Source organism: Alexandromys fortis, unplaced genomic scaffold (assembly GCF_014885135.2).
Source record: "Alexandromys fortis isolate MF-2015 unplaced genomic scaffold, M_Fortis_MF-2015_v1.1 scaffold_386, whole genome shotgun sequence".
In the NCBI taxonomy this organism is placed as follows: Eukaryota; Metazoa; Chordata; class Mammalia; order Rodentia; family Cricetidae; genus Alexandromys; species Alexandromys fortis.
This window is the reverse complement of record NW_026068260.1, coordinates 328925-343988: the sequence shown is the minus strand read 5'-3', so window position 1 is coordinate 343988 and position 15064 is coordinate 328925. Positions and strand designations below refer to the sequence as shown.

Here is a 15064-nt window from a genome sequence, read left to right as displayed (position 1 = left end):
AAGTTGTGCAACCATCATGATTACCTAATTCCAGAAGATTTTATAACCCCTGAAAGAACACTTATTCAGACCAAACCCATTAACAGTCACCCCGTGTCCCTCTTTCTCCTGGCCTGGAGCAACCACTGGTCTGTTTTCCTGTCACTATGCATTTGCTTGTCCTGGCAACCCCTCTAAGTGCCCAAATCATATGTGTCCTTCTTCCTTGGCTCCTTCTTCATTCCTTATTCAAGCTGACTAATATCCATTGTGTGATTCTACTATAATTTGTCTCTCTGTTCATCAGTAGATGAACACTTCAATTGTTGCCACTTTTAGGCTCTCCTGAATAATGCCACAGTGATTAAGTATTGTGTGTGAGTTCACATGTGGCCAAAAGTTAGCAGTTCTCTCAAGTAAATATGTGCAGGTGCCAGTGTGTTTTAAAACTATAACATTTTGTCTTAAAATAATTCATACTGAAATCTACATTTTTTAAAGATTTATTTTTATTTTTAATTCTCCCTTGTGTGTGTGTGTGTGTGTGTGCAACTGCCCACAGAGTTCAGCAAAGGTTATCAGATCCAGATCGATTGCAAGCGATTGTGAACCACCCAGCGTGAATGCCTGAAGCCAACTTTCAGAAATCTGCAAGAGCTGCCAGTGCCCTTAACTACAGAGCCATCTTTCCAGTCCTGTCTATGCGTTTTCTTTGTTTTGTTTGAATACCTGAAGTTGTGGCCCATTGTTTACATGAGCTATCAGCTGAGTTGTTTAACTCATCTACAGGAACATGAGTAAGTGACCTCAGCCACCAAGAAGTCCCTGCACCCTTTGGCACTGTAGCCTCCTGACTTGCTGCCTAAGCAGGGAACCACTGTTTAGTTGCGCTCTGGAGACAAGCGTGGGAAGCACCGCAATGTGGCGAGTTCTGAACACCTTGCTTTGCTTTTGTCCAGACATATTGCTTCTTTCTAGAGAAACCTTGAAACTGTGAGTATAACAGGGTTCTGTGAGCTTGTCTAATTCAGTCCCTTTATTTTAGAGAGCTTGGAACTGAATAAGGTCCATGAGACTAAAGATGATTTCTCAAGAACTCACAGCTACTTAGAGATTTGGGTTGGTTGCCTGTAACTAGATAGTTTAGAAACCAGGATATGAAGCAGTTTTCTTGACTAAGTGCTCTATCTCCCAAAGATTACTTTGCCTGTTTGTCTGAACTTAAAAATTATAAAAGAAAAAGAAAAATCTGGGTGGTGGGTATTTCCAGTTAAATGCTTAGGACAGTGGTTTAGAGTCCCATGGGGGAAATGGGTTGCCAAACTTGTAAGAGTTAATTCACAGAGGCATAGTGGGGTAGTAGGATTAATGACAAAATACTGGCTTGTGTCTAATGAGGAACAATAGGCATATTTAAACACAGAGGCACTCTTAAACAAAGGTTGGCTACTCCTACTGACTGCCCTGAGGTGCTATTGAGTCCAAAGGAAACTCCATTTCTCCAGATTCCAAAAGGAAGAAAGGATTACCAGTAGTGTCCTTTAGCATACCGAAGTCCAGGCTCCATCAGTATCACAGTAGCTGTTACACATCTCAGAGTCCATGCATTCTAGCTCTTTTTACCTCCTCCCCACACTAAACTCCCTCCAACTCACAGATTTCTCTCTCCAAAGTGATTTATTCTCCTTATAACCCTGCTGCTCTATCTCTCTCCTTCTCTCTCTCATTTATCTTTCTCTTTGTGTGTGTGTGTGTGTGTGTGTGCGTGTGTGTGCGTGTGTGCTTTGAACTCCCACTCTTCCTCTCTCTCTGCTCTATTCCTGCTTTTCTCTTTCTTGGCCAGGGCCAGCCTGATAGCCCTATTCAGTATACTTTTTTCTCTGTCTGCTCTGGATTCTTTCCAGATGCCTCTGGCTGCTCCCTCTCTCACATCTACAATATTAAACCTTCCTCTTAACTATACCACGCCAGATCATGGAGCAGTCATGTCAGTTTATACTGCAACTTTGTTTCTTTTTATTATGTTCTAGCATTTGCTTACCAATAGTTTTTAAGGGGGTACAAGAATTAAATATAATTATTTTACCCAATTTTAGTCAAATTGGGCAATGGATTATGTGTTCAATCACTTGGCCTTCCTTCATGTCCTGCTGGATATAGTTGCTCCCATCACAGAAGTCGGAATGGATTCATTCACTATTTCCAGTAAGTGACTTACCACCAGCAGCTGCTGTGACTGCTAAGAACGGGTAGCACAACAACATGCACTTGTTTGGAGACCACAAAAATGTGCCCTTAGGGCCCTGTGTAAGGCTGGAATGAGAACAGTGGTAGCGGAGAGTGTTGGCAGCTGTCTCTGTCTCTGGAGGGGGTCCTGGGCCTCTGGGAGTCTGGGAATCTGCTGCTTTCAAACAGGTGCCACGACAGGACCCAGCACAAGTGTCAGTGGTGTTGCGCATGCCTCTCTGTGACAGTGCACATGTGAGTCAGACTCCAAAGCCCTTGTCACCAGCTTTAAAGTGGCACTTGTTCACTTAAACAACAAAAAAGTCTTAGGTCTTTAAAGTGCTACAGTTTCACAATTTAGTGGTTAAAATGCTATATAGGAGATAGAGAGTATGACATGAAGGTTAGTTATACCAAACTATATTTGCATCTGAACTTGAGAACATTTTGTCATAATAATATATTGTTTAGAAGTAAATGAACATAATGCCAACAAATTTTAATTGTATTGTAAAGTCAGTAGACTCAAACTTGTTTGAAAGATCATGATTGATCTTGCCATAAATTTGGGAAGGGAAGCTGAAAATTTAGATGGCTGGATTCTATGCAAGAAGTAAGATTCCAAAATAGGAATAGTAAAGCGGGTGAAAGAAATCCATCATTTCTCCTTAGCTTTAGAGCCTGTAATATTCCTTCTATTTTCTATCTGAATTCAAAGGAAGAAAGAACAGAATCACATTAGAAAACTTACCCAAGTTCCTGGTTATAAAAAAGTGAAGCTAGGTATTATTGAGAAATACACATAAAAAATTGTCAGTCTTCTTCACTGTGAAACGAATAGGTGAGAAATCTGCTCACATCTATCTATGCTGCTTTCTTGTAAAGTTTAATATTTTCATAAGTATTGTTTTAATCTGAAAACAAGGACTTAGAGCTTCAGCAATTGTGGGGAAAATCCCCAGACGTTTTTTCCCAGTTGGGGAATTAGTACATTTAGGTGGTTTGTTCTATTATCTGCAAGAATATCTGGAGAAGCGTTACCCATAAACAGAACAGTGTGGTAACAATTAACTCTTGGTTTCCCAGCAGGCGCGCATGTCAGCTTTCTGCGAAAGGAAGCTGAGGGCCAGTGCAGGTGCAGAGGATGTGTTCAGGGATGCTCTGCACCTCAGTCACCTGCTCTTAACCTAGTGGAGTAAAGGGGCAAGGAGGGACTTCCTGGTTCCTCAGTGTAGTAGGGCTGACTTCAGATGTGAATGATTCCTTCGGGAATGCTCGTCTCTCCTGGCAGCTGCTTTTGTCTCTTTTCTCTGAGAAAGATAAAGCCTCCTAGGTGGAAGGACTCTCTGGACATGTTTTTAGCAAAAGGCAGAAAAAGGGAGAAGTGAAATCGCGTCCAGAAGCCAAAGTGAGTTGCATGGCTCCATGGCCCATGGTGGCAGGCCCTTGGCTTGGCTTCTTGGCTCCTCTAGGCCCAGTCTTCGTTATTGGCTCCAAACGTTCTATTTAGAAAATTTAGTAACAGTTCTACTTAAAGGAAATAAAGAATCCAGGACACTCCTTTTAGCTTAGTCCCACTTTTTTGGAAATCAGTTTTCTTCTGCGTCAAATGCACTTCCTTCATTCAGAGGAAACCGCCTGAAGTAAACGCCCTCGTAAGCTACTACAAAGCGTGCCAGAAAGACGCAAGATGCATTTTTCTTCCTATTTTATCCAATTTTAACTTTTCTTCATCAAAATAGAAATCGCTGGGCCAGCAAGCCAGCTCAGTGGGTCAATACCCACACACAGGATGTGGCATATGAACACCCCAATAAATAGTGTGAATTCGAAATAACCTCATTACACTTCTTCATAGTCATAAAGACAATAGATTGTTAGTGGAAAAGATTTGAGTTAATCTTAATGAAATAATGACTATTATGGGTATGAAAGACTAAAGAATCCAATATATAAAACTGTACTAATTAAGAAAAATCCCAGCTACAAATTATTATTCTCCCAGCAAAAGGAAAAACTTTTTTAATCCAAAACTATTTCCTGAAAGCTTCCTTATTTGTCCACTCAGAAGAGTTTTCATATTAATTTAATAGCTGCTTGTCCAATTTGTACTTAGTGGTTATGCAATTCTAGACTAACCCTTTATATGACATTTTTATAGCTGGGTTTTTTTTCCAGTTCCAAGACAAAATGTTCTCCAAATTTTCTTGGTTGACTAACAGCAACACTTAAAGGATTTCTTGTTTCTTGATGTTAAGCACAAGTTGCAATAAAAATAATTATGACTGTTTTTCAGAGGCATATCAAGTGAAATATTATGCCAATGTTTTTTATTTGTGGCAATGGCACATGGCTCTTTTTTAAGAAAAATAGAAATATTCATTATAAATTTTAATCTACTTTGATTTTCATCCTCTCCTTCCCACCGAAGGCTGAGCAGCTAGGAATGCCCAAAGTTTGCCTCACCCCCTCAACCACTGCCACACTCATGAGAGTAGCTCTTAAACCGACCCTGGGCAGTGCTGACCCTGTTAGGAGACGCCTGGGGGAGCTGGGCTTGAGGTTGGGGAGTGGAGGAGCTAGTCCTGGCCCCCTCCTCTGCCATGTACTCGTGAGGGGCAAGGAAAAGATGCCCCCCTTGCCCCTTGCTATATGTTGCAGGTAGGGGAGCTGATCCTCCTCCTTACCAGTGGTAGCACTCCTGAAATCGGGCCAAGCACCTTGCCTGGGCAACACAGTAGAGCTGACCGTGTTGGCTGGGGCCCTGGTGAGCAGGCCCTGAGAACAGGAGCATGGGAGATTTGTCCTTGTCCCTCATCTGCAACTAGCCCGACCGCCCTCCTCCCCACTGCTCCTCAAAAGCTGTAGCACTCAAGAGAGTGGTCTCTGTACCTCACCTGGGAAACACAGGAAAGCTGGCCCTGGGGATGTGGGTCTGGGTGAGTCTGCCCTAGGGGGTTAAAAGCAGAACAAGCCCTGCCCTTGCTCCTTGCTGCTTTAGCTGAACTAGCCTATACTATGTTGGAGAGCTCACCCTGGTGGGGAGGATGGGGGAGGGCTGGCATGCTAAACAACCCAGAAACAACCCAGGCCCAGAACCAGGGCTATAGGTTTGCCCACCCAATATCCACCCTATCTGTGACCTGTTGGAGCATGTGAAGGGGCTGGTTCTACATATCCAAAGCTGCAGGATCTCCATGACACAGGGCAACAACAGGGTACCCAAAATGAGTCGCAGTGAAGGCCCACCATCCATACAGTAGCAGAAACCAGAGACCTTGAACCAGATCAATGACTCTTTGTGATGAATACTTGCAAGAAAACATTTATGGACTAAAGGGTAAACTGTGTGACTCAGAGTGTCACACTGCAGCTCATGACAAGATTTTTCTGTTTCTCTTATTTTGTTTTCCTCTTTTTTTTTTCTTTTCTCTTAAATTTTGTTATGGGTGGCACAATGGCAGAGGGTGAATCCTAAGGAAGAGGAGATGAATGGAATAGGGATGCATGAGGTGAAAGACACAAGAATAAATAAAAGCTTTTTTAAAAGTTCATATTGAGGTTGCATTCATGAAAAAAGGCCGTGAACACCTGATAAGTGGGGTATTGCCTTTCTTACATCATATCCACGTGTGAGCCATGATCGTACTGGTGCGGTCACTTCAAGGATCAAGACCCCAGATTAATCACTTCCATGGTGTGTGATATGTTCGACATTGCTTGAAAGAATTCTATCGGTCTCATTAGATTAGTCTCATTGTAAAATGCTAAGCCTGTGAGAAATGGATACTTAATGTGCCCTCCTTGCCCTCCTCCATCTACAACTCTGCATGGCTTACGACTCAAATAATTCACCAGAGAAATTATCTTGCATTTATTCTTTAAGCCTTGGTTTGTGACTTGACATCTCTGTAGGCTTACATGACAGGGCTTCATTTTACATGCTCAGTTTAGAGATGATCACACTCTTGTGATTTCGACTCCCCATAATAGCCAAAGCATGTGAGCACAGAGGATTATATTGGAACTGACTCTGTCACCGGGTCATTCATTTAGTTGGTATTTGAATGCTAAATCTGAAAACATCTCCAAAATATGGAAAGTGTATCCACTCCAGAGTGACTTTGTGAGCTACAAATAGAATATGTATCTTTGGTAGTAGTTTTACCCATTTGGCTTCGACCTCTGTCTTTCTCAGACATCTCTAGTTACAGCTGTATTTGCCTTGGACAACTAAGTATTTTTGATGTCTACATGGGCCAGAGTTATAAAATGACAATCAAGAAAAGGCATTTGTGCATTGGCCCTGTTAGGTCTCCATGAGAGCTATCTGACCCATATGTATTTCCTTTGCCTCCAGTTGTCTTTGCTCTTGGGCAATGAGAAGGATTGTATTTCTCTTCCTCTCCAGGAAAGCCTCTTTTTGGTTTGAGTCCAAGATGATAAAAAGGTACATATAGTACATATTGTGTAATGTCATAGCTTACTGGATAAGTGATACTCCAGAACAACAGGCCCAAGGACATAGTCAGGCAACCACTATGTGTGTAATATTACTTTATGTTGTAGAAATATATGTCACTGTGATTGGATTAATAAAGAAGTTGACTGGTCAATATCCAGACAGGATAAGTTTAGGCAGGAGAACCAGACTAAGGACACTGGAAATAAGAAGGACAGAGATAGAGGAGTCACCAGTATGACAAGAAAAAAAGAACAGGATTTGCTAGATGAAACAGAGGTAATAGCATGTGGCAGAATATCTATTAATAGAAATGGGCTAATTTAAGTTGTAAGAGATAGTTAGTAATAAACCTGAGCTATCAGTCGAGCATTTATAATTAATATTGAGTCTTTCTGTGTCAGTTATATGGGAAATAGCAGACAGAAAAGAAAACTCCGCCAACATATGACATCCACAACCAGGCAACATAGATTCACATAAGACTTGAGTAGCTTTTAAAAAAAATAGATTTGAAGAACACAAAAAAATGAGCTAAATGCAGCTTCCTGATAACCCGTCTTTTCCTGGGTAGGCTTGACATTAGTGACAAACAGAGGAGTGCTCCTTTAAAAGGCTACTTCCTTGGCTCAGTGTAGTGGAAAATACAAGCATAGATCTTTTAAGAGGTGGGTTATGAGCAACAGGCAACATGCTTCTGGACCCAAAATGCCCCAGGGGCGGTAAACATAGCTACTGCTCTTGCCTCCACCTTATGGCTAAAATCTCTGGTAACCACGTGTGAAGGAGCTAGCAGTCAACATCCATGCTTTACAGCCATATCCGAATCTGAGCAGCGCCAGCAGCTGGCATTGCAGTTTAAGATTTGTCTCATGTGATCAGAAAACAGTGCAGACTCTCAATAAAGACAGATCCAGGTAGAAAGAAACTTCTAAACAGGTTACAGTGTTTTTAAAAATATACATAGACTTGGAAGAGAAAAGATAGGAGTATACATTCATCAATTGAAAAAATGGCTTAAAAATAGTAAAGTCCTTTTAAAAAAAAGTGAAATAAAATAATTATAAGTCAGGTAAAGAAGGTGCAAACACAGAGAGTCTGGATCCTGTATGCTATTGTGTTATCTTTGAATTTTTTTGCTACTAAGAGACTGAATTATGACAGTTACTAGATTAGATCACCTATATATTTTAAAAATATCTTAACTTTAAAATGAAAGTCAAAGAGTGTGTTGCATTGGGGAAGAGGTTAGGATTTTATTTCCACAGTAAATGAAAGACTGTGAATTTATTCCAGATTGATATGATCTTAAAGAACATAAAGAAATAAACCTAAAGAAAATAAAAAGCTGCAAAACACAATGTATATTTCGTCTGCTCAAAATTAAATAAAAAAGTCATCTTTGACTAACTTGTGTACAAGACACAGTCTATACCTGTATTAATAAAACATATAGATATTTACATAAACCTTAAAAGTTTACATATTTTCAGAACAAGGAGATGAGACACCAATGAAAACAGATGGCCCAGGTGATCCAGCATCTCAAAATGCCTCTGTTGCAGTTTTCTCAGAGTTCTGCAACCAGAATAGCTTCAAGGCTACTGACTAAAGTGATCTAGTCTCACAGACTACTACAACCAAGACTCAACAATTATCCTCCAGGGTCCAAAGATACCAATGTCTGCAAAAAACATGAAATATACTAGGGAACAACACCCACATTCCCAAAGGGTGGATTGTGGATTTTTATTATCATTTAAGAGGGTTGGTTACAAGTTGTTATTGGTAATGGTCAGGAAAAAAAGCTGAACAAATGAGATTAGGTTCAGTGAGCTTGTTTTAAAAAGAAAAAAAAAAGAGAGATAGAAATAATAGGATAAAAGGGTATGTTGTTTAATCTACTTTTAAACCAAAAAAACAATTACTAGTCCTAAATATTTCAAATAATTGTTGATTTTGGTTTATTGAATGAAATTTAATTTTTTTAATGAGAAAGATGCATCTTTATTTGTTACTGGGCTATCCAAATTTTCGAGTCCAAGCAGAATAAGGAACTAAATTGATAGACATTAAAGTTCTTAGTCTGAAGAATTGGCAAATACCACAAAAGAGAGATTCATAAAACTACTCCAATGAGCAGGTATTTTTTCTCCACAGGGAGAATGAAAAGCAGTCATAACAACACAGAAGTACAAAAATGGAAATTACCAAACAAAGTATACTCTTAAACCATTTAGCATTTAATGGGGAAGTATTCTTTTGTATTTTGTGCAAAAACATTCACATTAAAAAAAAAACATAATGGGGCTAAGGACGTAAGAAGAATGCGTGGAGAAAAAGCTTTTATCAACACAGAATAATTGACTGAATTGAACTGACCTGGTATGGAGAGGTCAGAATGTTACATTCCCAGGTACTAATTACCTTGTCTCTGGCTACATTTAACCCCCTAAATAGCCACTGTTTTCTCATGACTGTGTCTGAGTGAAGATCTTATGACTAACTAACTTAGCAGACCACTAGCTTTCACCTACCCGAAAGCTAAGAAATGAATCTAAGCTATTTGATACCTGTAGAAGAACTTCTCCTCTCTTGCTGCAAGTACCTCTCCGATGTTTCAAATATATTTCAAAATATATTAGTTATATAATATATAGTCTTAGAGCAGTTTCTCAACCTATGGGTCATGACCCTTTGAAGTCAAAATACCTTTTTACAGGAGTATCCTAGGGTCACCTGCATGTCTGGCATTACATGACAATGCACCACAAAAAAATGAAAACTATTGGTTTAGAAAATGTCTCTCCTTACTTAAAGCCCATTCAAGTTAAAAAAAACTGGATTAAAGATAAATAAATATATATACATACATATATACATATATATTCTTCATTAAATATTGGAAAATGCTATCAACCAGTTTTGGGGGAAAATGATTGAATCAATTGGGGACCAACTTTATTGTTATAAAAGATAAGAAAAATGTATAGATTAGAGAGTTAGCTATTATAACTGTGCAAATCCCAACAATATCAAAACACATTTTAAATGATGATATCTTTTAGCTAATTACTCACCTGGTAATATAGCACATGTTCTCTTTCTTACTCCTAAATTAAAGATTTAACCTGTAACTCTTTGTGTAAAATTTTCTATCGATTATAAAGGTTTGAGGTTGCTTTCTGAGAAGCACATTCCCTGTGGTATAATTAAGGGGATAGTTTAGGCAACTGCTCATATATATTCTTCATGTGAGTAGATGTAATTTCATATGTGTAACTTCACATGTGTGTGCAAGTGTCTTAAACATGTTATATCAGTAACTTTCTGAATCACTCTTCTTGTCAATGCAGACACATAACTCCCCCTTTAATGTGAATAAGAAATAGATCATTCTGGAGACAAATTGAAGTGAATATCATAATTAAAATACAGATTTAGGTTACCCCAAGTTCCATGTTCTAATATGTCATCAGTGTTCATGAAACTTGTATAGTCATAAAACAAAGAAAGTCATAAACTAAAAATTAAAATTATTTTTGTTAAACTGTATGTATGTTTCTACTCTTGTTTGAGGTATTGTGCTTATGTAACTCTTTCCAAATGTAACATATAATTAAGAAATGTTGATTATAAGTCATCTATAACTTATAGTTATGTTAGGTATGTTTTCAAGGTCATACACAGGCATATTTAGATAGATAGGTAGATGGTCTTTAAATACTTCAAAGACCTACAGAATATGGCATTTAAAATGTTTAATAACCTAAGGCTTTTCATGACAAAGAGACATATATGCTCATGAAAGCATCCATTTATTTCAAAAGAAGGTGGTGGACATCAAATGACCTCCAAATGGAGTTTGCCTTCTTTATGAAAAAAAAAAAAGAAAATTCCTTGCCTCAATTGCTGACAGTACACTATCTAAACTAGACAAGCAGGATGCAAAAAAAAATTACTGCCCAACTTTTCTAGGCCAAGATAGGATAGTCCTTCAAAATTCCCTGCTTCTCAAAAATGTATGTCAGATATACTATGCCTGTAGGCCAAAGATGGATGCGCCAATGTTACAGAAGAACTTAGAGTAATTGTCCAGGCAGCCAGATGTCCCTATCATTAGGAAACATGTCACTCCTCTGGGGTCTTTGATGGAGTTAAAGACTAAATAATTAGACTTTGTTGATGGATTTTAAACACTGCTTGGCCCATTAACTCTAGCCTCTTACTGGCTAACTCTCACATCTTGATTAACCTATATCTAATAATCTGTGTAGCACCACGAGGAGGTAGCTTATCGGTAAGATCTTAAGCTGCATCTATCTTTTAGAGGAGAGCTATGGTGACTGCCTGACTCAGCTTCTTTCTCCCAGCATTCTGTTCTGTCTACTCCACCCACCTAAGGGCTGGCCTATCAAAGGCCAAGCAGTTTCTTTATTAACCAGTGAAAGCAACAGATAAACAAATGACCCACCTCCATCAAGACTTAAAGTTTTTCTTAGTTGTGATAGAAAGGAAATTAGGTATAAAACTTTAGACTAACACAGATGAGAAAGATAATTTGCCTAATACAAATGGATTCGATTTTGTAACTGCAATTCTTACTTGCTGTTTTTGTTATATATAGTTTTACTATGTTAAAGATAAAACCTTCCTTTTTTACTTAGACAAAAGGGAGAAATGTAAAGTTAATATTAAGTATCAATGTTGGTTATTTGGGAATTGCCAGGAGGGAATAAAACGTCTGCCTAAAGCCATGCCCAATACTGTGCTAACTACAGATGGAAACATATAAGTGGAATAAGCAACACAGGAGAAAAATCTGATAAATTCTTAAGTAAAGGAATATAGACAGTAATGGTAATGTCATAGCTCCTGGTAACCTGGTATGATCACAATTATTAGTGAAGATGAATTATATCTCTGTTAGAAACAAATTCCCTGTCCTGATAACTCTGACACCCATTTCTATTGCTTACAGCATAAACATTGAGGCAAGACTAGAAACTGGGGTAGGGGGGAAGCCCACATTCACTCTTACTTGTCATGGATCTGCTAACAGCCTAAGCTGTAATCTTGCATTCTTAGCTAATGGTAGGGTCATCTCATGAGGGTACTTAGTGGACTTACTCAGTGGAAAAATGAGGGAACATAATAAGAATGACCATTTCCTTCCTGACTTTGATTAGTGAGTTAAGGAGTGATAAAACTAAAATTGCAAGCACATGATAGTTGTGGATTCTGCCCATGCTTCAGGATCTGGAGAATTAGACCACCCCAAGTGTGTGGTGGAGGTGGTGTAGTTGTCGACTTAATAGCTGGTGAGCAGGCTACTAATCAGTTGGTTTTATTCTTACAGATCATTTATTTCAGAGATTGTGAGTTATTCAGGAGATTCTCTTCAATGATAACATCAGCTCTCATAACTATATTATCTCAAATTATTTTTAATATTTATACTTACTACTAACAGAAACTAAAAATAATCTCTGGTCATGTGAACATCTAGTGACAATATTGCTTCATTTTCACTGAACAGATGATTAATTGAGTCACAGTAAGAATTTTTCCCAAGTCATTTTAAAATAATTGACCATTTTGAGTATTTGTGACAAGTTCTAATTTACTTTTGTTACAAAGTCATTATACCATGTGTGTTATTAATTTCTAAATTTAAAAGGTTATTTCAAGACATTATTAGCTACAGCAGAACAAAGGAATATAAATAGTTTTCTGACTAATGTTTAATAGTATTTCACCTCAACTCCCTCAAATGATTGTTTTAAATGAAATTTATCATTTCTATGCATGTTACAGCTACCTGCTATCCATGTTATTTATAAATGATATATATTAAAGTTCTACAAGTTAAAGCTCTGTAACAAAAAAAATAGCATACAGGGCATTTCCATCAATATTTTCCTCCCACAGGCATTCATTGTACTCCAGTCCTGTGTACAACAACTAGACAAAGCAGCACAGATTCTTTAATGACTTTGTGGAGGAGACACTCTAGTCAATTCTCATGAGGTCTAGCTCAACCAAGAAATAAACTTCCACTGTGTTACATGACTGAGATTTCTGAGTTAATTTCTAACTTCATCACAATGTAGTCTACCATGATTAATACGTGTTGATAGCTTTTCCATGTGTTTGAGCTTTTTATATGTTATCCTTTGATCACATTCATGTTTATTAGTTGTGCACTGTTTTCTCTTAATCCTGGCAATTTCACTGTTAGGCTGTTTTGCTCTTTATTAATATGTAATAATTTCAGCTGTTATCTATTGTAGGTGTTCCAGTTGCCCCATTTTTATGTTGAAGTTAGTGCTTTTCATTTGTTAAAGATTTTTTAAAAGCATAGTCAAATTTACCAGTCTTCTGTTTTCATGCTTCCCCATAGTTGGTCTAAGAATTCTTCATCTACCTGGAACTAACTAACAAAATCTTTTGTTGTTTTTCAGAAGCTTTTAAGGTTTTGTTTCCCAAATGTGTTTGTCTTAATCCACTTGGTAAATTTATGTTGAACTGATAAGATTTTATGACAATTCACTTCTTATTCATAACTCATGTGTAATCCATCATTTGATCCAAATCCTCTTTAATTCACGTAATTGTGTGTGTGCACACGTATTATGTATAACTTCAAGCAACTCATACTTTTAGATATTATAAATGAAATATTGCTAATGTTAGTCCTGAAAATGATTTGTTATTGATTTGACATCTGGACACCTTCCTATACTTTCATATATTCTAATAGTTTATCAGTTGTTGATGACTTCGTATGCAACTAGTTATGTTATCTGGGAATAAAGACATTGTTCATCATTAAATTCTTTTATTATTTATATATTTGCTTATTTAATTAACTTTTCCCTATTTTGTTGATACTGCTTTGAGTAGATTGAGTACAAGTGGTGACAACATCCTTATCTGTTTCCTGATTGTTTTGGTTTGGTTTTAAGAGTGATGTTTTAAATGTTTTTCTTTATTTTTTAAACTCTCATAGATGTATTAAATGATATATGATTTTATTTGCTCCCCATTTCCCTTCTCCACTTCTTCCTAATATAGGAATGTCCCCCTCCCAATTTCATGTTTTCTGTTTCTTTACTTTTTTATAACCCATTGTGTTCACTGTGCTTCCTGTATGTGCACAGATATTAGGCCATCCTCTGCAACATGGAAATTCTAAAACTGGCCACACCCTCAAAAGGGATTGAATCTTCAACAACTATCAACTGCTAATAGCTCTTCAGTAAGAGGTGGGACCCGAAAGTTTGTGAGGCTTGATATTGGGTGCATTTTATATAGAAAACCATGATGGTTGCAAGTTCATGAGTGCTATAGGGATGCTGTCTACAGAAGGCAGCATTTCTTGTCTTTTCCCCATTCTCCAGCTCTGACATTCCTTTCACCTCCTATTTTATGAGACTCTCTGAGCCTTTGGGAGGGGGGTGAGGATAATATGGTGTTCTGTTTAAGTCTGAGAAAACCATCTGTTAAATAGCCCAGATCTACAAATACACACACACACACACACACACACACACACACACACACATACATCACACATATTTAGCAACTTATAAAATGACTATTTAGCAAAAATCAAAATAATATCAGGTTCTACTTTAAGGCCTATGACTCCCTAGCTCTGTGGTTTAGTTTTTGCCAGCATTACACTACCTGGCATGAGACTCTTTCCTATGTAACATGTATCAAATCCAATCAAAAACCTGTTATTTATTTACCCCGTAATAGTTGCACCCCTATTACACCAGTAGGAATAGCTTGCCTGTCATATTGATATTGTTTCCTGAAATATATAGTACTGGATAAGATCATTAATATCTTTTCTCCCCCAATAGCCTGTATGGCACATTATGGCACTATACTATAAAAGCTGGCCAATAAGGAGGAAGTTTTCCAGTGAGTTTGTTAATGATTTTTCTATGTCCTACAGCCAAATTATGTGATGTCATCATTAGGTTCTGACCATGTAGGTACAGCGGGTAGCGAAGAACAATGGCAATAGCCTGCGCTCTTTTGGAAATGTCTGTTGTTCCCCTGACCAAGACCTTGTCCTGCATATTTCATGTAGTTTCTACACAGGAATTTTAAGTGAGATTACGGTTGTCCTTATGGACAATCTCCCTCACTTCCTAGGCCATAATAGAGGCCTAGAAAAATAAATGACTAATTGCTTCCTGTATTTGATATGAAACTATATAGTGTCTATATAAGTGTCTTCGCCATCTATTTATTGTGAGGCTTACAACTTTTGATATAGATATTTCATGATTGTCTAAATGTCATCTTCTATATCAGTGAAGATAGTTAGACAGTTTGTCTTTTTTTTCTTTTTCTTTTTAATTTATTTATTTATTTATT

At 37.7% G+C, this 15064-nt stretch overlaps 1 long non-coding RNA gene across 1 annotated transcript in view; it reads left to right on the top strand.

Annotated features, from left to right (window-relative positions):
* Window positions 1-866: 866 nt before the first annotated feature.
* LOC126494382 (uncharacterized) overlaps window positions 867-15064 on the top strand; it is a 52691-nt gene continuing 38493 nt past the window's right edge. The window contains exon 1 of the long non-coding RNA XR_007589989.1: window positions 867-972. This is a non-coding gene — a long non-coding RNA (uncharacterized lncRNA). The remainder of the gene's footprint in view (window positions 973-15064) is intronic.